This window comes from Tamandua tetradactyla, chromosome X (genome assembly GCF_023851605.1).
Source record: "Tamandua tetradactyla isolate mTamTet1 chromosome X, mTamTet1.pri, whole genome shotgun sequence".
NCBI lineage: Eukaryota > Metazoa > Chordata > Mammalia > Pilosa > Myrmecophagidae > Tamandua > Tamandua tetradactyla.
In genome coordinates, this window is record NC_135353.1 from 43,668,234 (window position 1) to 43,694,768 (window position 26,535).

The window sequence follows — 26,535 nt, forward strand, 5'->3', positions numbered from 1 at the left end:
GTGGAAAAGGTCCAATCCATTTATCCCAAGGCTTTAATGGCAAGTTTAAGCAATTGGAGCCTCATGTAATTGATGCTGTTTTAATGGATTATGGACTATAAAGATTGTAATGTTTGAGAAGCTATATAAAATGAAAATGGTGATCAATGAGGTTTTCTTTCCTTTATTTCTTTTTTCCTAGTGGCTGAATTTTGGATTTTCTGCATTGCCTGAGCCCTTCACTTGCTAGGATTAGTTACTGTTGTATCATAATAGCTTTGAGCTTCTTTCAAGAGGGCTCCTTTGGCATCTGCATCCAAATCATCGGTATGCACTGCAAATTACCCAGAACCATCTAGAAGTGACTTAGTTGTGATTCCTATTTTAGACTATGAAATGTCTAAATTTATTGTGGCAGGGGATTCTGTTTAAAAGATAAATTTTTATAGGTGAAGGTTATGAAAGACTCAATGATAAACTCCCATTATTATCAAAATGACCCCAACCTACTTTGTGAAACTTTCTTCTTTTGTTGCTAGGCCCTGAGGTCTTTAGGTAAACAACTCTATAGTACCATTGGAGACATATTAAAGAAAAGTAATAAAATATAAAGAAACAAACACAACTTTCTGAGGTTAGTAGAAAAGTGAAAACAATAGTAGATATAGAAGACTTGTCAGGTTCCACATGGAATATTGTCAATTCTAGTTTATCAACCTGGGTTTTTCTAGGTTTTAATCTAGGAGCTTGAGACAGGAGAAAAATACTAATTCATGATCAGTGGTTTGGTTGTAGACTTCAAGCTATATCTGGGGAACTCGTTTTAAGTAATTTATTTATAGATTTCAGTTTCAAGGATAACTGAATTCATTTCTCTGTTCATAAGTTTTCATTTTCTTTGTATTCTACTTTGTTATTTTTAAGGGAAAATATTTTGTTGGTGTTGAGTTTCTTTTACTCTGTTAGCTTCTGAAGTTGAAGAGGAGTTCACTGCTTTTTCTAGAGTACAATAAATCTATCTTGTACAATAATTTATCTTGATTCTACTGGAAAAATAACAGAAAGATAATTGCACATACACATTCAGGCTATGAGTGTCAGCCAAACCTTAACAAGATACATAGGCCCATCAGGATAGCCCACTGGTTTTTAATGATAAGAAGCCTCAGTAACTCTTAACCTATTTTGAAGGAAGAAAAGAAAATTTTTCATTTGGTCAGTTTTTCACACAAAGGAAAAACTTTCCTGCCAACCCAATCACGTTATCATGAGAAATGACTCTTGTTTTTCATGGATGACAAATATAAAATTCAGAAGAAACATTAGAACAGAGGTCCCAGGAGTTGGCATTTTAAGGGAAACAGGCAAAAAGTAAAACATAGAAGCAATTGGATAATATACATGAAAGTTCATATAAAAGAGTGTAAAAACAGTGACACTAAATAGTACAATGACTTTTATGGGGGAAATTTAAGGATATGGGCACTTTCTATCATTAGAGATGAATAGAGTTGGTTTAATGGTCCAATATAAGTGGACCAGTGACTTAGCAAGTGGGATTATTTATATTATTAACTGCATAAAAGATAGTAGAACAATGATATAAGGATCTCCTTCCTATGAGCACAACTAATATTCTACTTCTTTCACTCTTTTTATTTTTTATTGTAAAAAATAACATAGAGGGGTGTGGCAAAGAAGGCAGCTTAGCAATGTGTGGGATTTAGTTTGTTCCCCAGAACAACTACTAAATAACAAGAAACAGTACAGAACAGCTCCTGGAGCCATGTCAGTGACTGAACACACAGTGTACCCCAGTCTGGACCAGCTGGACCAGCTGCGAGCCTCCCCAGAACCATGAGTTCCCCAAGCTGAGGCAGCCAGCACCCCTCCCCCACAGACTGCTTCTCAGAGGGGAAAGGAAAGAGACTTTAACAGCAGCAGGGGCTGAGCCCAATCAAACACCAATTGTGGCATTAATTAACAAATTCTGACTACTAAAAATAAGCCCCCTGTTCAGGTGAACCTGTTCAAAGTGGAGGTCACTCATTGGGCTAACAGAAAAAGAAAAAAAGAAAAGAAACAGAGGTCTTCGTGGCTGTGTTTCTACAAAGGCTTGACTGCCTCAGGATTAAGTGGCAGGACTTCTCAGGCTGCAACTGCTCCAGGCATAGGCAGAAGCAAGCTGCTTTCAGGGCTTGTCTCCTGCCTGTGCCTTCACCAGGGGAGGGGTGAAGCCCAACTCAGGTGAAATCCCTCCCTCAAGGAATTCAGACCCCAGGGCTTGGTAATTTGAAGCCATTAAAACCAGCCTACAACCTCTCCTCTGTCTCCACCATGCCCCTGGCAGGGAGGGCCTTCCAAAATTAGAGGTGCCACATCATCTTATGCTGGTGACCCACAGGTAGACAAACACCACATACTTGGCACAATAAGAAAAACAGAGCCCAGAGACTTCACAGGACAGTCTTTTAACCTGCTCAGTCTCCCCCTCAGGGAAAACTGATGCAGGTGACTCCTTCCCCCTGATAGGAGGCCAGTTTAGTCTGGGAAAGCCTGGCTGGAGTCTATAATACCTACATAGACCCTACCAAGGGTGGGAAGGGGGGAAAGCCACCATACAAGCAGGGCAAGAAAAAAGAAAACAAAAACCAAAGAATTATCCTCTGTCAAACAAAACCTAAACTAGAGGTCCAGAAAAAGCTGAACTGAATGTCAAAGAACAGATAGACAACAATTTCTACACACCAGCAAAAAATAACAAATCACACAAGGAAAATTGAAGATATGGCCCAGTCAAAGGAACAAACCAATAGTTCAAATGAGATACAAAAGCTGAAACAATTAATTCAGAATATACAAACAGACATGGAAAACCTCATCAAAAACCAAATCAATGAATTGAGGGAGGATATGAACAAGACAAGGAATGAACAAAAAGAAGAAATGGGAAATCTGAAAAAACAAATCACAGAATTTATGGGAATGAAAGTCACAGTAGAAGAGATGAAAAAAACAATGGAAATCTACAATGGTAGATTTCGAGAGACAGAGGACAAGTTTAGTGAACTGGAGGATGGAACATCTGAAATCCAACAGGAAACAGAAACTATAGGGGAAAAAATGGAAAAATATGAGCAGGGACTCAGGAAATTGAATGATAATATGAAGTACACAAGTATACGTCTTGTGGGTGTCCCAGAAGGAGAAAAGAAGAGAAAAGGAGGAGAAAACTAATGGAGGAAATTATCAATGAAAATTTCCCAACTCTTATGAAAGACCTAAAATTTCAGATCCAAGAAGTGCAGTGTGCCCCAAAGAGAATAGATCCAAATACATGTTCTCCAAGACACTTACTAATCAGAATGTCAGAGGTCAAAGAGAAAGAAAGGATCTTGAAAGCAGAAAGAGAAAAGCAATCCATCACATACAAGGGAAACCCAATAAGACTATATGTAGCTTTCTCAGCAGAAACCATGGTTGCAAGAAGAGAGTGGGATGATATATTTAAATTACTAAAGGAAAAAAACTGCCAACCAAGAATTCAATACCCAGCAAAATTGTCTTTCAAAAATGAGAGAGAAATTAGAACATTTTCAGGCAAAAAATCACTGAGAGAATTTGTGACCAAGAGACCAGCTCTGCAAGAAATACTAAAGGGAGCACTAGAGACAGATATGAAAACACAAAAGAAAGAGGTGTGGAAAAGAGTGTAGAAAGAAGTAAAATTAGATATGACATGTAAAATCTAAAGGCAAAATGGTAGAAGAAAGTATTACCCGTACAGTAATAACATTACATGTTAATGGATTGAACTCCCCAATCAAAAGACATAGACTGGCAGAATGGATTTAAAAACAGGATCCTTCTATATGCTGTCTACAGGAAACACATCTTAGACCCAAAGATAAACATACGTTGAAAGTGAAAGGTTGGCAAAAGATATCTCATGCAAATAACAACCAGAAAAGAGCAGGAGTAGCTATACTAATATCCAACAAATTAGACTTCAAATGTAAAACACTTAAAAGAGACAAAGAAAGATACTATGTACTAATAAAAGGAACAATTCAGCATGAAGACATAACAATCATAAATATTGATGCACTGAACCAGAATGCTCAAAAATGCAAGAGGCAAACACTGCAAACACTGAAAAGGGGAATGGACACATCTGCCATAATAGTTGGAGACTTGAATTCCCAATTCTCATCAATGGAAAAAACATCTAGACAGAGGATCAATAAAGAAACAGAGAATTTGAATATTACAATAAATGAGCTAGACTTAACAGACATTTATAGGACATTACACCCCACAACAGCACAATAAACCTTTTTCTCAAGTGCTCATGGATCATTCTCAAAGATAGACCATATGCTGGGTCACACAGCAAGTCTCAAGAAATCTAAAAAGATTGAAATCATAGAAAACACTTTCTCAGATTATAAAGGAATGAAGTTGGAAATCAATAATAGGCAGAGCGCCAGAAAATTCATAAATATGTGGAGGCTCAACAACACACTGTTAAATAACCAGTGGGTCAAGGAAGAAGTTACAAGAGAAATCAGTAAATATCTTCAGATAAATGAAAATGAAAACACAACATATCAAAACTTATGGGATGCAGCAAAGGCAGTGCTAAAAGAGAAGTCTATTGCCCTAAATGCCTATATCAAAAAAGAAAAAAGGGCAAAAATTCAGGAATTAACTGTCCACTTGGAAGAACTGGAGAAAGAACATCAAACTAACCCCAAAGTGAGCAAAAGGAAAGAAATAACAAAGATTAGAGCAGAAATAAATGAAACTGAGAACATGAAAACAATTGAGAAAATAAAAAAAACAGAAGCTGGTTCTATGAGAAAACAATTAGATTGATGGGCCCTTAGCAAGATTGACAGAAAGAAGAAGAGAGAGGAAGCAAATAAATAAGATCAAAAATGGAAGAGGAGACATAACCACTGACCCCACAGAAATAAAGGAGGTAATAGCAGGATACTATGGACAACTTTATGTTAATAAATATGACAATGTAGATGAAATGGACAACTTCCTAGAAAGGCACAAACAACCTACTTTGACTCGAGAAGAAATAGATGACCTCAACAAACCAATCAAAAGCAAAGAAATCAAATCAGTCATTAAAGAGCTTCCCTAAAAGAAAAGTCCAGGACCAGATGGCTCCACATGTGAATTCTACCAAACATTCCAGAATGAATTAGTATCAGTTCTGCTCAAATTATTCATAAAAACTTAAACAGGAGGGAAAGCAACCTAATTCATTCTATGAAGCCAACATCACACTCATACCAAAACCGAAGATATTACAAAAAAAAATTGCAGACAAATCTCTCTAAGGAATATAGATGCAAAAATCATCAACAAAATTCTAGAAAACCGAATCCAACAACATATTAAAAGAATTATATATCATGACCAAGTAGGATGCATCCCAGTTATGCAAGGATGGTTCAACATAAGAAAATCAATTAATGTAATACACCATATCAACAAATCAAGGCAGAAAAATCACATGATCATCTCGATTGATTCAGAGAAGGCATTTGACAAAATTCAACAGCCTTTCATGCTGAAAACACTTCAAAGTATAGGAATACAAAGGAACTTCTTTAAAATGATAAAGGGAATATATGAAAAAACGACAGCTAATATCATCCTCAATGGGGAAAAACTGAAAACTTTCCCCTTGAGATCAGGAACAAGACAAGGATATCCACTGTCACCACTGTTATTCAACATTGTGTTGGAAGTTTTAGCCAGAGGAATTAGACAAGAAAAAGAAATACATGGCATCAAAATTGGAAAGGAAGAAGTAAAACTCTCACGGTTTGCAGATGATATGTTACCATATGTCAAAAAATCCGAAAAATCCACAACAAAACTACTAGAGCTAATAATTGAGTACAGCAAAGTGGCAGGTTACAAGATCAACACTCAAAAATCTGTAGTGTTTCTGTACACTAGTAACAAATAATCTGAGGGGGAAATCAAGAAACGAAGTCCATTTACAATTGCCACTAAGAGAATAAAATACTTAGGAATAAATTTAACTAAAGAAACAAAAGACCTATACAAAGAAAACTACAAGAAATTGTTAAAAGAAATCACAGATGACCTAAATAGATGGAAGAGCATACCATGTTCATGGATTGGAAGACTAAATAAAGTTAAGATGTCAATTTTACCTAAATTGATTTACAGATTCTACACAATACCAATCAAAATCCCAACAACTTACTTTTCAGAAATCAAAACACACTATAACCAAATTTATCGGGAAGGGCAGGGTGCCCTGAAAAGCTAAAAGTATCCTGAGAGAAAAAATGAAGTCAGAGGTCTCACACTACCTGACTTTAAGGCATATTATGAAGCTACAGTGGTCAAACAGCATGGTACTGGTGTAAAGATAGATATACTGACCAATGGAATCAAATAGAGAGTTCAGATATAGACCCTCCTATCTATGGTCATTTGATCTTTGATAAGGCAGTCAAGCCAACTCACCTAGGACAGAACAGTCTCTTCAATAAATGGTGCCTAGAGAACTGGATATCCATATGCAAAAGAATGAAAGAGGACCCATATCTCACACCCTATACAAAAGTTAACTCAAAATGGATCAAAGATCTAAACATTAGGTCTAAGATCATAAAACAGTTAAAGGAAAATGTAAGGAAATATCTTATAAATGTTATAATTGGAGGCAGTGTTATAGACCTTACATCCAAAGCAAGAGCACTGAAGAAATAAATAAATAAATGGGAACCTCTCAAAATTAAACACTTTTGCGCATCAAAGAACTTCATCAATAAAGTAAAAAGACAGCCTACAAAATGGGAGACAATATTTGGAAATGACATATCAGATAAAGGTCTAGTATCCAGAATTTATTAAGAGATTGTTCAGTTCAACAACAAAAAGACAGCCAACTCTGTTAAAAAATGGATAAAAGACTTGAACAGGCATTTCTCAGAAGAGGAAATAAAAATGGGCAAAAGGCACATGAAGAGATGCTCAATATCCCTGGCCATTAGGGAAGTGCAAATCAAAACCACAATGTGATATCATCTCACACCCACCAGAATGGTCATTATCAACAAAACAGAAAATCACAAGTGCTGGAGAGGATGTAGAGAAAGAGACAGACTTTTTCACTGTTGGTGGGAGTGTCAAATGGTGCAACCACTGTGGAAAGCAGTTTGGTGGTTCCTCAAAAAGCTGAATATAGAATTGCCATATGACCCAGCAATACCATTGCTAGGTATCTACTCAGAGGATATAAGGGCAAAGACACAAATGAACATTTGCACACCAATGTTTATAGCAGCATTATTTACAATTGCAAAGAGATGGAAACAGCCAAAATGTCCATCAACAGACGAGTGGCTAAACAAACTGTGGTATATACATACGATAGAATATTGTGCATCTTTAAGACAGAATAAAGTGATGAAGTATGTAACAACATGAATGGACCTTGAGAACATTATGCTGAGTGAGACTAGCCAAAAACAAAAAGACAAGTACTGTATGGTCTCACTGATATGAACTGACATTAGTGAATAAACTTGGAATATTTTGTTGGTAACAGTGACCATCAGGAGATAGAAATAGAGTAAGATATTGGGTAATTGGTATACAGACTGTGTAACAGGACTGAATATGAAAACTCAGAAAGGGACACAACAATACTACCTAACTGTAATACAATTATATTAAAACACTGAATGAAGCTGCATGTGAGAATGATAGAGGGAGGAGGACTGGGGACATAAATGTAATCAGAAAGAAAGATAGATGTTAAAGATTGAGATGGTATAATCTAGGAATGCCTAGAGTGTATAATAAAAGTGACTAAGTGTTCAAATTTTAAAAATGTTTTTGCATGAGGAAGAACAAAGCAATGTCATTATTGCAAGGTGCTAAAAATAGATGGTATTTAATATTTTAAAATGTCACCTTATGTGTGAGACTAAAGCAAAAAAATATTATTTGTTACAAAATTTATATTTTGACTAGTGCATTTCCTAATATAACTTATGTAGATAGTTTGATTGAACACCATAAGTACTTGGAATCTCAGGTAGGACATGAGATTTTATTGGTTTGTCCAGAGTGATGCCCTGATGAATCCCAGAGTGATTTGATCAGTGAGTGGAAAAGTATTTGCAAAGCTCCCTTTGGGGAATGGTGAAAATGGGGAGAATTTCAACTTCCCCGAGTGAATTCTTGATATTCTCACAAGCAGTGTGGACAACCAAAGCTATAGGCTGAGCCCCCAGTCTTGGGATTCGTTCATATGAAACTTAACCCCACAAAGGATGGGTCAAGTCTACTTCAAATTTAGGCCTAAGAGTCACCCCCAAGAGACCCTCTTTTGTTGCTCAGATGTGGCCTCTCTCTCCAGCCAACACAACAAGCAGTTTCACCACCCTCCCCCTGTCTACGTGGGACATGACTCCCAGGGGTATAGACCTTCCTGGCAACATGGGCCAGAGATCCTAGAGTGAGCTGAGACTCAGCATCAAAGGATTGAGAAAAAACCTAGAATGAGCTGAGACTTAGCATCACAGGATTCAGAAAACTTTCTCGACCAAAAGGGGGAAGATTGAATGAGACAACGTGTCAATGGCTGAGAGATTCCATACAGATTCGAGAGGTTATACTAGAGGTTATTCTTATGCATTAAGTAGATATCATCTTGTTATTCAAGAAGTAATGGATAGGCTGGAGGAAACTGCCTGAAATGTAGAGCTGTGTTACAGTAGCCATGTTTCTTGAGGATGATTGAATAATGATATAGCTTTCACAATGTGACTGTGTGATTGTGAAAACCTTGTGTTTGATGCTCCTTTTATCTACCTTGTCAACAAATGAGTAGAACATATGGAATAAAAATAAATAATAGAGGGAACAAACGCTAACATAAATGTAGTTTGAAGTGCTATTGATCAATGAAAGCAAGGGGTAAGGGGTATGGTAAGTATACTATTTTTTTTCTTTTCTGTGTTTATTTCTTTTTCTATTGTCTTTTTATTTCTTTTTCTGAATTAATGCTAATTTTCTAAGAAATGATGAATATGCAACTAAGTGATGATATTGTGAGTTATTGATTATATATGTTGATTTTTATTTGGTTTGTTAATTTGTTAAATAATAAATTAAAAATAAATAAATAAATAAAAAAGATCTACAAAAGTAACTAAACAAAAAATAACATATATATAAAGAAGCAATAAATTTGAAAGCACATCACAACAATTAGTTATATAACAGATTTCAGAGTTCGGTATGGGCCACAGTTGCATAATTTTAGGTTTTACTACTAAGTGCTCCAAGACACTGGAGACTAAAAGAAATATAAGTGTAATGATTCAGCAGTCATACTCAGTTGTTAAATACTATCTTCTCTGTCATAACTCCATCTACCCCTTTGGTCCTTCTCCCAATCTGTAGGGTATTTGGGCTCTGCCCATACTGACTTTTTCGTGTTGAAAGGGCTGTTGATAATATGGGATGTGGGATGGAACTAGTTAATGCCCCGGAGAGGCTTGGCTCTGGGTTTCAGGACTTACATGGCCTCAGAACCCACACGGAGGTTGCAGATTTCTGGAAAACAATCATAGTGCATGAAATCTTTATAGAATCTCATGTAAAACTCTAGATGTGTTTTAGAGTTGGCAAGAATAACTTTTATTAGGTAGGGTTTACCACATTATGATACATAGCAATATCTAGCTGAAACTTACGTAAGAGTGACCTCCAAAGTAGCCTCTTGATTCTATTTGAACCCTCTCAGCCACTGATATCTTATTTGCTACATTTCCTATCCCCATTTTGGTCAGGAAAGTATTGTTGATCCCATGATACCAGGGCCAGGCTTATCCCAGGGATACATATCTCATGTTGCCAGGATGACTTTCACCCCTGGATGTCACGTCTTATGTAGGGGGAAAAAAGAGTAATCATTTTATTTGCAGAGTTGGGAATAGAGAGAATGAGTGCCTACTTCTGAGCAACAGAAGAGATCATCCAGAAGTAACTCTTAGGCATACCTATAAGTATGATAAGCTTTTCTGCTATATATATAGGCTTCACAAGAGCAAGCCTCAAGATCAAGGGCTTGGCCTATTTATTTTGGTGTCCCTAATTTCTGACACAGTATCAGGGGTTTCCCTGGTGATAAAATTTTAAAGTTTATAGTTTTTCCATTCCCTCAAGGGACCTTTCCAATATTTTTTTTCTCCTTAATATATTATAGGATGTATCCAGACAGTACATTAAGATATACAAGATTAAAGGCCTTTATTCTTATTCTGGGCACCCTGTGTTTGTATTGTTTAAATGATCTATCTAGAATCATTGAGTTAGAATATGTGCTACAGAAAATTTAGGTTCCAGGCAAAATAAACTTTTTTTCCTTTGGTCTCAAAGAGTAGGTGGGATTCTAAAATATAGATGATGTCTTCCTTACCCATTTGTTCTGAATTACTATAATCTCAACCTGATCAACTTCATGCTTATCTCTAAGTATGGGTTATAGATTTATAGAATAGCTTCTCAAAATCCAGAAACAATAATTACCACTCTGTACTAAATGTGACTACTATAAGAGCTTACAATCTAGGCCTCTGATTTCTTATAAGCATTTTCTAAAGAAGACCATACAATAATTGCTCCTTTGTTTTTGGCCTATTTTTCCTCACCAAATGTCCCAGGGATCATTCACAATGTTTCATGCATCACAACTTTGTTCCTTTTTGCAGCAGCAGAATGTTAGATCATGTTATGCACCATCATTCATTAATCTACTCGTCAGTCAGTACATTCTTCAGCCACTTGCATTCATTAGGTATCATGTATAATGTCCAAACTCCATACTCCATTCAGACTCTCAATTTTAGATAATTTCATTGTTCCCAAGAGAATAATAACCAATAAACACAGCATCAGCAAATAGGAAATCTAAACTTCCTCTTAACACTTGTCCCTCCCCCAATTACTTACCCCTAGTGTTGCTGTGATACTACTTCTGTTTTCCGATTATACGTACTCCAAAGCATTCAATACCAGCTTTCCCCCATATCCTGAACTTAAACACCCTTTGTACAAGAATCATACCTATGAAGTAATTCATGCATTATTATTTATATTTGAGAGTTAATTGGTGGTATACAAAGGTTTATACAACCCCTTCCAATCATGTTCAACTTCAATATGGTAATATTACTTAAAGGACCAAATAATGAACTGCATTTATTTTTTATCTCTTCCCTTACATTTGAGTTCAACCTCATTAGCTAACCATTCACCCATCTCTAGCTTCTATGTATCTCTAAATCCCCTACATTCTGTATTATAAGCCTCCAATTTCACTTTCACCATGGACATAAAAGTGGAGTTATACAGAATCTATCCTTTTTCTCTGACTTATTTCACTGAACATCATGTCCTCAAGGTCATCCATCTTGTCATGTGTTTTAGGATGTCATTTCATCTTACTAATGCATAATAAACTATCATATGTATATATCACATTTTGTTAATCCACTCATCTGTTGATGGGCATTTGTATTCTTTCCATCTTTTGGTGATTGGGAATAATGCTGCTGTGAACATTGTTTTGCAAATCTCTGTCTGTGTCACCGCTTTCAGCTCTTCTGAAATACCACAAAGAAGTGGTATTGCTAGGTCATAGGGAAACTCGATATTTAGTTTCCTAAGGAAGCAGTAAACTGTCTTCTGTAGTGGCTGAAACGTTGTACATTCCCACCAGCAGTGCATAAGTGTCCAATTTCTCCAAATCCTCTACAACATTTGTAGTTTCCCATTTGTTTAATGGCAACCATTCTTATAGGTGTAGGTGGTATCTCATTGTAGTCTTGACTGACATTTCCCTTATAGCTATTGAAAATGAGCATTTCTTCATGTACTTTTGAGCCATCTGTATTTGCTCTTCAGAAAATGCTTTTTCATATCTTTAGCCCATTTTATAATTGGCTTGTTTGTTATTTTGGTGTTGAGTTGCATGATTTCTTTAGGTAAACAGGATATTAAACCTTCGTCTGATGTGTGATTTCCAAATATTTTCTCACATTGAATTGGCTGCCTCTTCACGCTTTTGACAAAGTCTGTTGAGGTGTAGAAGCATTTGATTTAGAGCCATTCCCATTTATCTATTTTTTCTTTTGTTGTTTGTGCTTTGGGTGTAAAGTTCAGGAAGTTATCTCCTATTACTAGGTCTTGAAGATGTTTTCCTACATTTTCTTTTAGAAGCTTTATGGTACTATTTGTTAAATTTAGGTGCTTGATTCCTTTGAGAGAATTTTTGTATAGGGTGTAAGATAAGGGTCCTCTTTCATTCTTTTGGCTATTGATATCGATTTTTCCCGTGCCCATTTATTGAAAAGACTATTTTTGTCCCATTTCAGTGGATTTGGGGGCCTTGACAAAAATCAGTTGACCATAGATTTGGTGGTATATTTCTGCACTTTCAATTCAATTCCCTTGGTCAATTCTTATAACTTTGTGCCAGTACCATGTTGTTTTGACCACTGTGGCTTTATAATAAGTTTTAAAGTCAGGAAGTGTTAATCCTCCCACTTTGTTTTTCTGTTCTAGGAGTCTTTTAGTTATTCGGGGTCTCTTTGCCTTCCAGATGAATTTGGTAAGTAGATTCTCCAATTCTTTAAAGTAGGTTGTGAAGTTTTGATTGATACTGCATTGAATCTGTAGATCAATTTGGGTAGAATTGACATCTTAACTGTATTTAACCTTCTTATCCATGAACAGGGATGTCTTTTCACCTATTTAAATCTTCTTTGTTTTATTTTAGAAATGTTACATAGTTTTCTGTGTACAAGTCCTTTATAGCCCTAGTTAAGTTCATTCTTAGGTATTTGTTTCTTTAGTTGTTATTTAAAATGGATTTTTTTCCTTAACTGACTTCTCTGCTAGGTCATTGCTTGTGTACAGAAATGTTACTGATTTTTGCACATTAATTTTATATTCTGCCACCTTGTTGAATTTGTTTATTAGTTCAAGTAAGTCTTTTGTAAATTTCTCAGAATTTTCCAAGTATGATGTCATGTCATCTGCAAATAATGAAAGATCAACTTCCTTCTTTCCAATTTGAGTGTCTTGTATTTCTTTGTCCTGCCTCATTGCTCTAGCTAGAACTTCTTATACAATGTTGAATAATAGTGGTGACAGAGGGTATCCTTGTCTCATTCCTGAACTTAGGTGAAAAGTTTTCTGTCTCTCTCATTGAGTATGGTGCTGGCTATTGGTTTTTCATATATGCCTTTTATCATATTGAGCTAGTTACCTTTGATTCCTACCTTTTGAGTGCTTTTTTTGTGATCAGAGGAAGTGCTTTTAATAATTTCAATGTTTTTAAATTTATAAAGCCCTGTTTTGTGTCCCAGCATATGATCTAATCTGGAGAATGTTCCATAAACACTAGAGAAGAATGTATATCCTGGTGTTTGGGAGTGCAGTGACCTATACGTATCTTTTAGGTCTAATTCACTTATCAAGTTGTTTAACTTATCTATTTCCTTGTTGGTGCTCTATCTTGTTGTTCTTTCTGTAGAGGACAGTGGTGTATTGAAGTCTCATACCATTATTGTTGAAATATCTATCACTCCCTTCAGTTCTGCCCATGTCTGTGTCATGTACTTTGGAGCTCCTTGATTGGGAATATAAACACTTTTGATTGTGATTTCTTCTCAGTGAATTGCCCTTTTGTCTCATATGATGTCTTTACATTTTATGTCTATCTTGTCTGATATTAATATAGCTACCCCTGCTTTCTTTTGGTTACAGCTTGTGTGGAGCATCTATTTCATCCTTTCATTCAATCTACTTGTATCCTTTTGTTTAAGGTGAGTTTCTTTAAGGAGCATATAGTTCAATTGTATTTCTTAATCCATTCTCCCAAACTGTATCATTTAACTGCTTAGTTTAGTCCATTAATATTCAAAGTTATTACTGAAAAATTGTTTCTTGAATCCACCATCTTATTTTTGGATTTTATTTGTCAGATCTATATATTATTTTCCTTCTACATCTTTTTATCCTTTAGACTACCCTTTCTGGTACTCTTCAGTTCTGTGCCCTCCTTCAGACCTCCTTCTCTTGTCTTTTTTTTTTTCAATTGCTAGAGCTCCCTTTATTATTTTTATGGGGCTGGTCTCTTTTTGACCTATGAAAATTTTAATCTCTTCCTCAGTTTTCTTTCTTTCTTTCTTTCTTTCTTTCTTTCTTTCTTTCTTTCTTTCTTTCTTTCTTTCTTTCTTTCTTTTTTTTTGCATGGGCAGACACCAAGAATCTAACCCAGATCTCTGGCATGGCAGGTAAAAATTCTGCCACTGAGTCACCATCATACTGCTCTTTCCTTCAGTTTTGAAGGACAATTTGTCTGGATACAGAATTCTTGGTTATATGTCTTTCTCTTTCAGGATTTGAAATATATCACACTACTGCCTTCTTCCCTCCATAGTGCCAGTGAATAGTCTTAACTTAGTCTTGTGTGGTTACCCTTGTATGTAATAGGGTGTTTTTCTCTTGCTGCTTTCAAGATTTTCTGTTTCTCTTCAACATTTGACAGACTGATTGTCTTAAGGAAGACTTATTTGAATCTCTTGTATTTGGAGTTCGTTGGGATTCTCTGATTTGCATATGTATGTCCTTTATAAAGGTTGGGAAATTTTCCCCTATTATATCCTAAACTAATCTTCCTAGCCCTTACTCTTCTCTTTTCCTTCTGGGACAAAAATGATTCATATATATTTTTTGCACTGTTTTGTCCATCATTTCCCTGTGATCCAATTCAAATTTTTCCATCTTTTTTGTCAATTGTTGTTTTGAGTATTCAAAATCACTTGTCCTGTCCTCTAGTTTGCTTATTCTTTTTTCTACCCCTTCAAATCTGCTGTTGTGTGTCTGAAGTATATATTTTTTTGGTCTATGATATCTTTAATCTCTCTGATAACTGCTATTTTTCTATTTACTCTTTCAAATTCCTCTTTATGCTCTTCTAGTGTCTTCTTGATCTCCTTCCTTTATGTCATTAACCATCTTATTTGTTTTATTTAGTAGAGTTATATGAATAGCTTTGATTAGTTGTTCCAAAGTTTTGTCTCCTCTGGTGTTTTAACTTGTTCATTAAGCTGAGCTATATCTGTCTGCATCATGATATGCTTTTGTTGTCTCTGAGGCATTTAAATATCTTGATAGGTTTACTTTGGAAATTAATTTCCTTCAGTAGTCTAAAGCTTTATATTTTTGGAATGGATGTGGAGTAATATGCAAAGCAAGAGCTGGGCCTCACCAGTGCAGTGATGTGTTGCAGCATAGATATAGGCACAGATTTTGGATGTTACACTGGAGCCTGTGAGCATGAGGTACAGACTGTGTGGTTGTGGAGGTTCTGTGCAAGAGCCAAGGGTATGGGGTGCAGCTCAGGTAGACCTTGGAGTGTAGGAGTTGGCTGCAGCATAGAAGACAGAGAGGTAGAGGGCAGTTGGAGGTGGATGGGGAGGCTGTATTGATACACAGGGCCTAGTGTGCAAGTAAGATGTAGGTGGATGTGTGGAGCTTGGGGTCATGTGTATTAAGATGTAAGGTAGGTTGCACAAAGGTTGCAGCACTGGGGGGCAGGATGTGTATGTATCCTTGTGCAAGCTCAGGGGCTCAGAGAGCCTTGGATAGGAATGTGGGAGTGTGTAGGGGCAGGCCCATATCACCAGGATTGATGGGTGTGGGTCACAGTTAGATGGCATAAGGTGGGTGGTTCCCTGCATGAATGCACAGATGTGGAGGGCGTTGGAGCAGGTGAGCACTCATGTGCAGGATGGGGTTTATGAAGCACAAATTTGCCTTGGAACACCTGCCTGGCATGAAAGCAAGAAGCTTATGCTGGGATGTGGTGCAAATGTGCAGAATGAAAATACCCTCATGGAAGCCTTAAGAAATTAGGAAAGAAAGTTATCAGATCCCACCATCTACCTTCCCAGCTGTTATGGTTTGCTAGCTGCTGGAATGTGATATATCAGAAATAGAATGGCTTTTAAAAATGAAAATATGTTAAGCTGTAAATTTACTGTTCTAAGGCCATGAGAATGTCAAAACTAAAGCAAGTCTCTAGAAATGTCCAATCCAAGGCATCCAGAGAAAGATACCTCGGTTCGAGAAGGTTGATGATATTCATAGTTTCTCCCTCAACTGGAAAAACACATGGTGAATATGATAATGTCTGCTCACTTTTCTTCTGGGCTTCTTGTTTCATGAAGCTCCCCCAGTGGCATTTTCCATCTTCATCTCCAAAGGTCTCTGGAGCTTTTTCCAAAAATGGTTCCCTGTTAAAGAGCTTCAGTAAGCAGCACTATATTGAATGAGTGGAAACAGATCTTCCTTTAATCAAAGGTTAAGAAACACAATTGGGTGTGCCACATCTCCACGGGGATAATCTAATCAACTATCCAATTTACAGTGCTGAATAGGGGTTAAAAATATAGCTGCCTTCACAAGATGGATAAGGATTAAAACACAGCTTTTCTAGAGTACATAATCTTTTCAAAGGGGCACACCACTTAACAGTGAAATCCTGAACTTCATTCATCCTTTCTCTTGAGTTATGGTATCTTTCTCTGGATGCCTTAATTTGGACATTTTCATTGCACTAGAACTGTGAACCTTCAACTTATTAAATTCCCTTTTTAAAAGCCATTCCATTTTTCCAGTGCCTGCCCATGCAAAAAGAAAAAAAAAGCTATTCTATTTCTATTATAATGCATTCTGGCAGCTTGGCAGCTTAGAAATTAAAACAAATTTCGGTACTGAAGAAAGTAGGTGCTGCAGTTTGCAAATACCCAACATGTTGGATTGGCTTTTTAAAAGGATAAAGGGATGATTCTGGAAGAGTTGTGAAGAACTTGATAGAGAAGGCCTAGGATATTTTGAAGAGACTGTTGTTAGACATGCAGACTCTAAAGATACTTCTGCTAAGGCCTCAGGCAGAAATGATGCATGTGTTACTGCAAATTGGAAAGACGGTGATCTTGTTTTAAATTGGCAGATAATCTGGCAAAATTGACTACTGATTTTGGATGGAAGGCAGATTTTAAAGTCATGAACTTGAATGTTTAGCAGAAGAGATTTCCAAATTAAATTTAGAAAGTGCAGCCTGGTTTCTCCTTGCAGCTTATAGTGAAATGGAACAGGAAATAAATAAGCTGAGAACTGAATTCTTGGCTATAAAGAAACAAGAAATTGGTGGTCTGGAAAATTTTAGGCTTCCAGAAGGGGAGACTGCAGAGAATACTGCCCCACATGAGGATTTAACCAAACATCGAACCCATCAGTCATTTCACAAAAGCCAGGATTGGAGGTGGAGTTATTCAGGAAAGATTTGTGTAAGGTCCTAATATCTGATGATTATGATCCCAGAGTACTCATAGAAAACCAACAATTGTGTTTTAGGATCTGTATAAGTAGAACCACTGCCAGTCTGGACTAAAAGGGACAGAACAGGGACAAATTGAAGGAAAAGTATCTTCAGAGGCAGAACCATGAAAGCTAAGGCCTGAAGCCAAGATACCTCAGGTCAGGATAGCAGACATCTGAGCACTTGGAGAGGGAAAGTTTGCCCCAAAGGCAGAGGCTGGGCTTTCCACCTCACTATTCAGGAAGTTTTGTGTGGCCTCAGTCCTTGGAAAGTGTCAATCACATTCATTGGGGATTGGGGAGAGCCTGGTTGCCACCACATTGTTCTAGAAGGGTTGAGCATGTGCCCTGGAGATAAAATTGAGCAGGGTGCTGCCCCCGTGCTTGGAAAGGGTAGAGCTGAGAAAAAGATTTCTACCTCTATGTCCCCCAAAATTGCATATAGAAAGGGCTTGGCAACCTGTAGGCCCTTTGAAATAGTGGGACTGCCACTTTCTAAATCCCTGAGGATAAATAACTCTCGGTATTTGAAATATAGTGGGGTTTACCCTGCAAGATTTTGGAAGTGTCTGGGTCCAGTTACCCCTGATTTCATTCCAATTTCTCCTTATGGAAATGGGAACATCTACCTATGACCATTCCTCCTTTGTATATTGTCATCAGATAACTTATTCTGAGTTTTACAGGTCCACAGCAAGAGAACAATTTTGCCTTAGAACAGACCATGCCTGTAGCTGACTTTGTTGAGATTTTGTACTATTTCTCACTTTGTAATGCATTTGTACTTTTACTGAAATTATTTAAGGCTTTGTGATATTGTGATGGAATGAATATATTTTGCATTTGGAAAGAACATGTCTTCTTGGAGTCCAAAGGGTGGAATGTGCCAGTTTTAAACTGTTATGTACCCCAGAAAGGCCATGCTCTTTAATTCAATATTGGTGGGATCATTTTTATTATTTCCATGGAAATATGTCTCCACCCATTCAAAGCAAGGTTTTTTTATTGGAACCCTTTAAGAGGGAGCCATTTTTGATAAACCTCAGTGCCAACAGAACCCACACAGCCAGAGAACTTTGGAGATGCAGAAAGAAAACATCCCCAGTGCAGCCTTATGAAATGGGAAGAGAAAACTAACAGGTGTCACCATGTGCCTCCCAGATGATAGAGAAACTCTGAACTTCATTGGCCCTTTCTTTGGAGTTAAGGTATCTTTCTCTTGATGTCTTAATTTGAACATTTTCATGGCATTAGAATTGTAAAGTTGCAACTTAATAAATTCCCTTTCTAACAGCCATTCCACTTATGTATATTGAATTCCAGCAGCTTACAAACTAAAACAAAGAAACAATGTTTTTAGAACATGTTATTCCTTGAGCAGAACAACATTAAGGAATAATAATAAGAAAACATAATATCCAAATTCTAGTTACTTTTCTGCCTCTAACTACCTAATCCTATCTTTGCTTACTTGCTACACTTTGCTTCTCCATCTGTAAAAAAAAGAACTTATGAGGTCACTTCAAATATCCCTTTGTATTGTTACATTCTTTTGCTCTCTATAAGTACTTATAGAACACTTGCAAGTCCCTGAACCATGTTGCTTGAGTTTGAATCCTGCTTGCCATGTATAAGCTATGTGACCTTGTGTCACATTTTTTAACCACTCTGTTCTTCAGTTTCCTCATCTACATTGACAACCCAGACATAATTATGAAATTTAAATGAGTCAATATAGCTTAAAAACTGTCAGAAATCTTTACAAAATTGGGCCCAGTGTGGAATCTAAACACCATTTATTCTGTGACAAACAATGTAAGCTCCAGTACTCTTGCTTACTTCTCTTGGAAGCAAATAAATCTGTAAATATTCTTCTATAAGCATTTTACACTTCCCCTTAAATTTTTGGCACATGGTCAGGTCTGTAGAGCTTAGCTATATTTCATTTAAGCAATTAGAATGTTCATAAAGACAAATGTACTTCTACTGAAATGTTTTTTTGTCACATGTAAGTGACTATGTTGACATTTGTGAGTCTTTACAGTATAAAATTTTTGTCTTCGTTAAGTGATCACCAAACATGAGAGGTGGAATTAGAATCAGAATACATTATTAAAAATATCTTAAGACACTGATATTGTATTCTTTGATCTTTAAGTGAGTTTATATGACTATATGTGCATCATGGGTTTCTGAGAATTTGGAAATTTTATAATTTGAAATAATTTTTATACATTGGGAAAACAATCTGGCATATCTTGAAATATCTTATTAATTTTCAAAACAGTTTGAAATCATGCTCAGATTAACTTGTTCACTACTGTGTCCTCAGTGCTTAACATATAGTTATCAGGTATTTGATAAATGAATATGTGCCTCCCTTCCAGGAAGCCCTTTTAGATTAAACTGTGCAGACCCCTAGAATTTGCAGCTATGCTTTTTCTATGAGTTATATATGGTAAGTATTATTGAAGATCCATTTACATGTAATTAACATCAAATTTTTTGTCATGGGAATTGATTTATTTTGCCAACTAGACTAGAAGATCATTGATGAGTAGAGCAAAGTCTACTTCTATGTTATTGCCCATCTTGGCCAGCATCATGCCCTGACTCAGTTAAAAAAAATAGTGTTTTTGCATAAAGGTGCCCAGAAACAGGGATATTTCCAAATATAGAGATAGTCATCTTGTTTTCTTGTCCAAACTGTGTTGAGTCTCTTATTTTGGACTGAAATACACTTGGTGATATTTCCTGTACCAGTGTATATCAAACATTCAAATTGTAAGGCAGAAGAAATATGTCTAATTTCAAGAACTTGACTGCTGTTTCATTCATAACATCTAGATGAAGTCAAAGTTAACCTCTTTCAAATTTTTCCTATTCATAAACACTTGAACAACACTTAAATTGGTTTTTGTGTTATGTCTGTTGTTTCACAAACATGTATAATATTGTAATCACTGAATTTATTTATTTCAGAAGAATCAGAAATCAAACTTAAGCAACCCTCATAGGGAGTTATTTAAAAATCCATTTTGTTATCTCATTGATATGCAGGCATCTGCTACTTTGCTGCAATACACATAGACACACACACTCACATATTTATTTTTCATGTTGTTCTTTTCTCTGGTCCTGGTGAAATGACAGTTCCTGAAAAAAAAATAGTTATGATATAGAGTTAACAAACAAATGTTTAGGTCAATTACATTCTTTTTTTTTTTTTTGGCCTGGTAAATTAAATGATCAGTGTAAAAATATGGATACTTTCTCACTGACACCTTCCAAATTCATTATTTTGCATAATAAGTACATGGTAATATTTTGCTTATTTTATGACATTAATAATGTTATGCTGCCCATGGAAAAATGCCTACTATTACAGCACAGTATCTTGAGTCTGAATTTTTATGACTATTTATATGGTAATAAATTGAATTAATTGTATAGAGATATGCACTTGCTTTAACTAAAATTATTGTTTTGACTCTCCAGTGATTTCTCTCACTCTCTTCTGGTTATTTGTTCACTGCTTGCTTTGGTTTGTTAAAGCTGCAAGAATGCAATGTACCAGAAAGCGAATGGCTTTTAAAAGAAAATTTATTAAGTTGCAAATTATCAGTTCTAAGACTGTGAAAATGTTCAATTTGAGGCACCAAGAGATTACCTTTCTTCAAGAAATGCTGATGCCATCTGAAACACCTCTGTCAGCTGAGAAGTTATGTGGCTGGCATCTGCTGGGGCCTTTGGCTTCTGGACACCTCTCTCAGTTGTAAAGACATATAACAATGTCTGGTAGCTTTCCCAACTGGCTTTGCATTCTTAAGGGTTCCCTTGTGGTGATTTATTTCTGCATCTCCAAAGGTCTCTGTCTGTATGGACTCTAAAACATTTTCCAAAATGGTTCCCTCTTAAAGGACTCTAGTAAGCAATACCAACTTGAATGGCTAAAGGCACATCTCCATGGAATCCACCTAATCAAAATTACCATCCACAATTGGGTGGGTGACATCTCTATTGAAACAATAAAAAATTCACCCAGCAATATTGAATGAGGACTAAGGAACATGGCTTTTTTGTGTTACACAACAGTTTCAAAGTGACACACCACTCTAAATTAATTTAAATTTGAAAATAAAATACAGTTTTGAGTCATGGTCAGATGGCTATAAGCTTCTTACATATCTAAAGAATGAAACTTTTCTATTGTCCTTTTCATTTGCCATAAACCTAGAAGAAAGCTCTGAAAAATGCAAGTTATTGCTAAGGCAGTGGCTCTCAAACTTCAGTATGCTTGATTGTCACATGGGATGTTGTTCAAGAATCTGAATTTTATGAGTTTCCCCCATTAAAATGATTCTTAGGTGGATATCTCATGGGACCACCTTTTAATAAAGGTTTCAATGAAATATGTGCTTGGATGATTAAAAAAAAAACCAAATTGACAACATTACAACAAAACCCATGAAGTCCAAATTTTGATAAATAGCAAATTAAGTTGCATTGTTTTTTATTTAAAAGGTTTTAATTGTGTCTTAGCAGGAGAGAAACAATCTTGAGAGAACATCCACTTAAGAATTGGCTACCCAATTTAACAATGGAAAATGATATCTGTGATATGTTAAGGAAGTTTCTGAGCAAATTTTAGTCATTGATAAATGATACAGCAATTCAGACACTTCCCAGTAACATAAAATAATACCAAGAATTTAGTTATTAAAAAATCAGGATGTATGACATTAGAACCAATTGTATGAGTAGGGAAGGAAACTGCCATAATTGAACTGTGAATCTATAGTGCCTAAATCAGCAACTGAAAAGGCTGAATGTTCATTGGAATGATGTTGTTTTGTTAACTTCAAGTATGGTCTCTGCCAGGTTAAAAAAAATTGTATGTGATGTGCAGGGTTACTCGTTATGGTAATATGGGAACTAATTGGTTACAAATTTTCTGGTGACAAATTCAGGAGGCCTGAGTTCTCATCCAGACTTTGCCACTTAATGATCAGTATGAGTTGTCACTTAACTTTCTTGGCTTCAGTTTACTTTTTGCAAATGTGTACAATCTCTGCTGTACCACATCACAACATTCTATTTAAAATTATTCTATAGCATTTATCTCTAAAGATGCTTGCAACAGTTCTGTGAGGTAGGTCAGGTGGAACTTTAAACATAGCAAAGAAATATTGCAAGGAAAGGCAACATAGACCTAATCTAAGTTTTGAATTCAGACATATATCAACATCACATCTACCATTCAATTAACACTATGATTCAGATTGTTGGCATGAGGGTAGATGAACTTTTGCCAGGGAGAAAAACATCTTGTTTAAAACATGTGGTAACTTGGAGGTGGAATTTGGGATTTTTTGTCACTACAAAATGTGTTAGTAGATGGTGTTTCTTCCTTAGGAGAAATCTTTTGACATAAAATTGGGAGGACAATCTGGCCTGCGCAAAAATGTGGTTGCTATTAAACTGCTCTGTGCAACATGGTAGTGACAAGCCACATGTGGCTGTATACATTAAACCTAATTACAATTAAATTTAAAAGTTAAGTTCCTCAGTGACATTAACCTAATTCCAAATGCTAAATGGCCACACATGGCTAGTGCCTACCATCCTGGAGAGCAAACACAGAATATTACCATCATCACAGGAAATTGTTTTAGACAGTGCTACTCTGGTGTAATAATAAACCAAATAACAAGTGATTGGGAAAAAATCCGAATAAATATCTTTCTTTGGGAAACATGAATTTTAAATATTCATTTTAAAAATATTTAGTCTTCTCTTCTTTCCTCCAACTCATCACATCTGACTTAAGCTCCCACCCTCATAGGGCTACTATCTTTTCTTAGACCCTTTGATAGAATTAGCAAATGATGTGAGAAAAGGGATTACTTGATGTCAATGAATGGAGAAGACATCAGAATTATTTATTGTGTTCATTTAATTCCAACAAAAAATCAATGGGAAGGAGACAATTATCTACCTATTGCTTTTAATTTAGGGAAATTAACTAGAAGTCTTGGTGGTAGATTTTTTCACCTCTTGCCCTCATTCTTTTAATCTAGCAAGTGAATGTGCTAAATTAACCTCTAAAAGTTCTTGAGGTCATGACGATTAACAGATGAAGTTCAAGGATTCTCATGGAAGGAGGGTGAAAAAAGGTTTTTACTGTTTACAAGGTGGAACTAAAGGTCTATGAGAATTCTTCTAACTCTAGGATTCAAAGAGGGACTTCTTTTTTTCCTGTCATTTTAATTCTGACTTGGAACCTGTTTTCCTTTGATAAAGTGTCAGAATGCAATATATCAGAAATGGATTGGCTTTTATAAATGAGACTTATTAAGTTACAAGTCACAATTGTAAGGCCATGAGATGTCCAAATTAATGCATCAATATGATGATACCTTCTCAGAAGAAAAACTGGCAGCATCTGGGACACCTCTGACAACAGAGAAAGCGCACGACCAACATATGCTGGTTTTTCTGTCTTAGGTTTCAGTTCTCTCAGCTTCTGATTCTAGTGACCCTCCAACCATCTGTGATTCCTCACTTAGCCACTCTGGGGCAGATTTTGAGTTTCATCTTCTTAGCTTAGCATCTCTAAATGTTATGTTGTGGTTTCATCTCTCTGCTTTCTGAGTCAGCTATTGGCTGTCTGTGTTGGCTCTTTTAAGGACTCCAATAAACTAATTAAGACTCACCTTGGATGGATGAGGACACATCTCCAAGGAAATAATATAATCAAGACGTCCCACTAACAACTGGGTGGGTCACATCTCCATGCAAAAAAAGAAATCAAAACAACACACCCAGAATAAGTCTGCACCCACAAGATTGGATTAAAAGGGTATGGCTTTTCTAGGATGCATAACAATCTCACACTAGTACATTCTACCCTCTGATCCCCCAAATACATGCTCTTTCCATATACAAAATACATTCATTCCATCATGATATTACAAAAGCCTTAAACCATTTCAGTGACAAGACAGAGCACAAAGTGAAAAACAGTCCAAAATCTCATCAAAGTCAGTTATAGGCATGGTCTGTCCTAAGGCAAAATTTTCCTCTGGCTGTGGTCCTGTGAAATGCAGAACAAATACTCTTCTTCCAATGTGCAAAGGTCTAAAAGTCATAGAACACATGTTCTCATTTACATAGGGAAGGAAAACAGCATCCAAAGATCCCAAACACTTTCTAAAATCTACAGGCAAGCTCAATTAGATTTCAAAGTCTGAGAGTCATTTATCCCTGGAGTTTGAGAAAGTTGCAGGCCCACCCTCTCCAGGGCCTTATGCAGTGGCCTTGTTTTCTCCAAACACTGCAATGAAGGTTGCAACATTAGAGAGCATTTCAGAGACCACTTTATTTTTGGAACCACCCCCCTCAAGAATCTATGTGACACGCAGACCCTGTCCTAACTCTGGGGCATGTGTTCAACCCCTACAGAGCAACAGGGTGATGTTCAGGCTTTTCACAACCCCAGGGAATATGCTCCATCCACTCTGAGGCCTCAGAAGAAACACTTTTCTTGAGCAATGTAACAGAAGATCTACCTTCAGCTTCTGAGGCAAACTCACCCTCTCTACATGCATGGATGGATCTGCTCTCCTGGCCTGAGATGTCTTGGCTCCTAATCTTGGTGTTTTAGTTTGCTAATATTGCCAAAATTCAATATACCAGAAATGGGTTGGATTTTATAAGGGGGGGTTTATTAAGTTTACAGTTACAAGTTTACAGTTCTAAGGCCATAAAAATGTCCAAACTAAGGGATCCTGAGAAAGATACCTTGACTCAAGAAAGGGCAATGGCATCTAAAAAACCTCTGTCAGCTGGGAAATCATGTGGCTGGCATCTGCTGGTCCTTTGGCTTCTGGTTTCAAACAGCTTCTGCAGGGTCATTTTCTGTCTACTCTCCAAGTGTCTCTGTGTCAGCTCAGAAGCTTTTTCCAAAATTATTCCCTCTCAAAGGAATAATAATTAATCTAATAAATAGATTAATACCCACCTTGAATGGGCAGAGACACATCTCCATGGAATCCGCTAATCAAAATACTCATGGAAGAATTCCATGGGAGTAATCTAATCAAGAGGTCACACCCAAAGTTTGGTATGTCATATTTCCTTTGGAAGAATCTATTCAAAACTTTCCAAGCTAAGCAATATTGAATCAGGATTAAGAGAACATGGCATTTCTGGGGTACGTAACATTTTCAAGCCACTACATTCTAACCTCTGGACTCCAAATAGACATACTCTTTCAAATACAAAATATATTAATTTCATCACAATATCACAAAGTCTTAAGGCATTTCAGTAACAATGCAAATTCAGAAACAGTCCAAAATCTCATCAAAGTCATTTACAGGCATGGTCTGTTCCAAGGCAAAGTTCTCCTCTGTCTCTGGACCTGTGAAACTCAGAAGTTATCTGTTGTCAATATACAAAGGAGGGACAATCATAGCATAAATGTTTCCACATCCATAGAGAGAAATTGGAAGGAACACAAGAGTCACTGGACCCAAATATTTCTGAAAATCTGCAGGGCTAACTCCATTCAATTTCAAAATCTGAGTCATTTATTGCCCTCAGCTTGGAACAGTGACAGTCCTACACTTTCTAAGGGCTTATGTCATGGCTGTGTTCTCACCAAATGGTGAGATGAGTGTTGCAACTTTGGGAGCACTGGGGAGGTCACCTTTCTCTTGGCTGTACCCTTTCCAAGCATTGTGGCAGCACAGGGGTTCTCTGCTATCTCTGAGGCACACACTCAAACCTTTCAGAACAATGGGGCATTCATCAGGCTCCCTCCAATCCCTGGGGAATGTTTCAAACTCTCTGAGGCCTGAGGCAGCAAAACTTTTCTAGAAGAACAAGGTGGAAGGCCCACCCTCTGATTCCAGGGCAAACTCACCCTCTCCATGTGAACATTTGGGTCTACTCTCCATGCTTAAGATGTCCTGGCTTCAGAACTTAAGTTCCATGGTTCTGCCTCTGAAGTAATTTTTCCTTCAATTTGCTCCTTTTCTGTCTTTTAGTACATGCAGGCAGTGGTTCCATTTATAGTGAGCC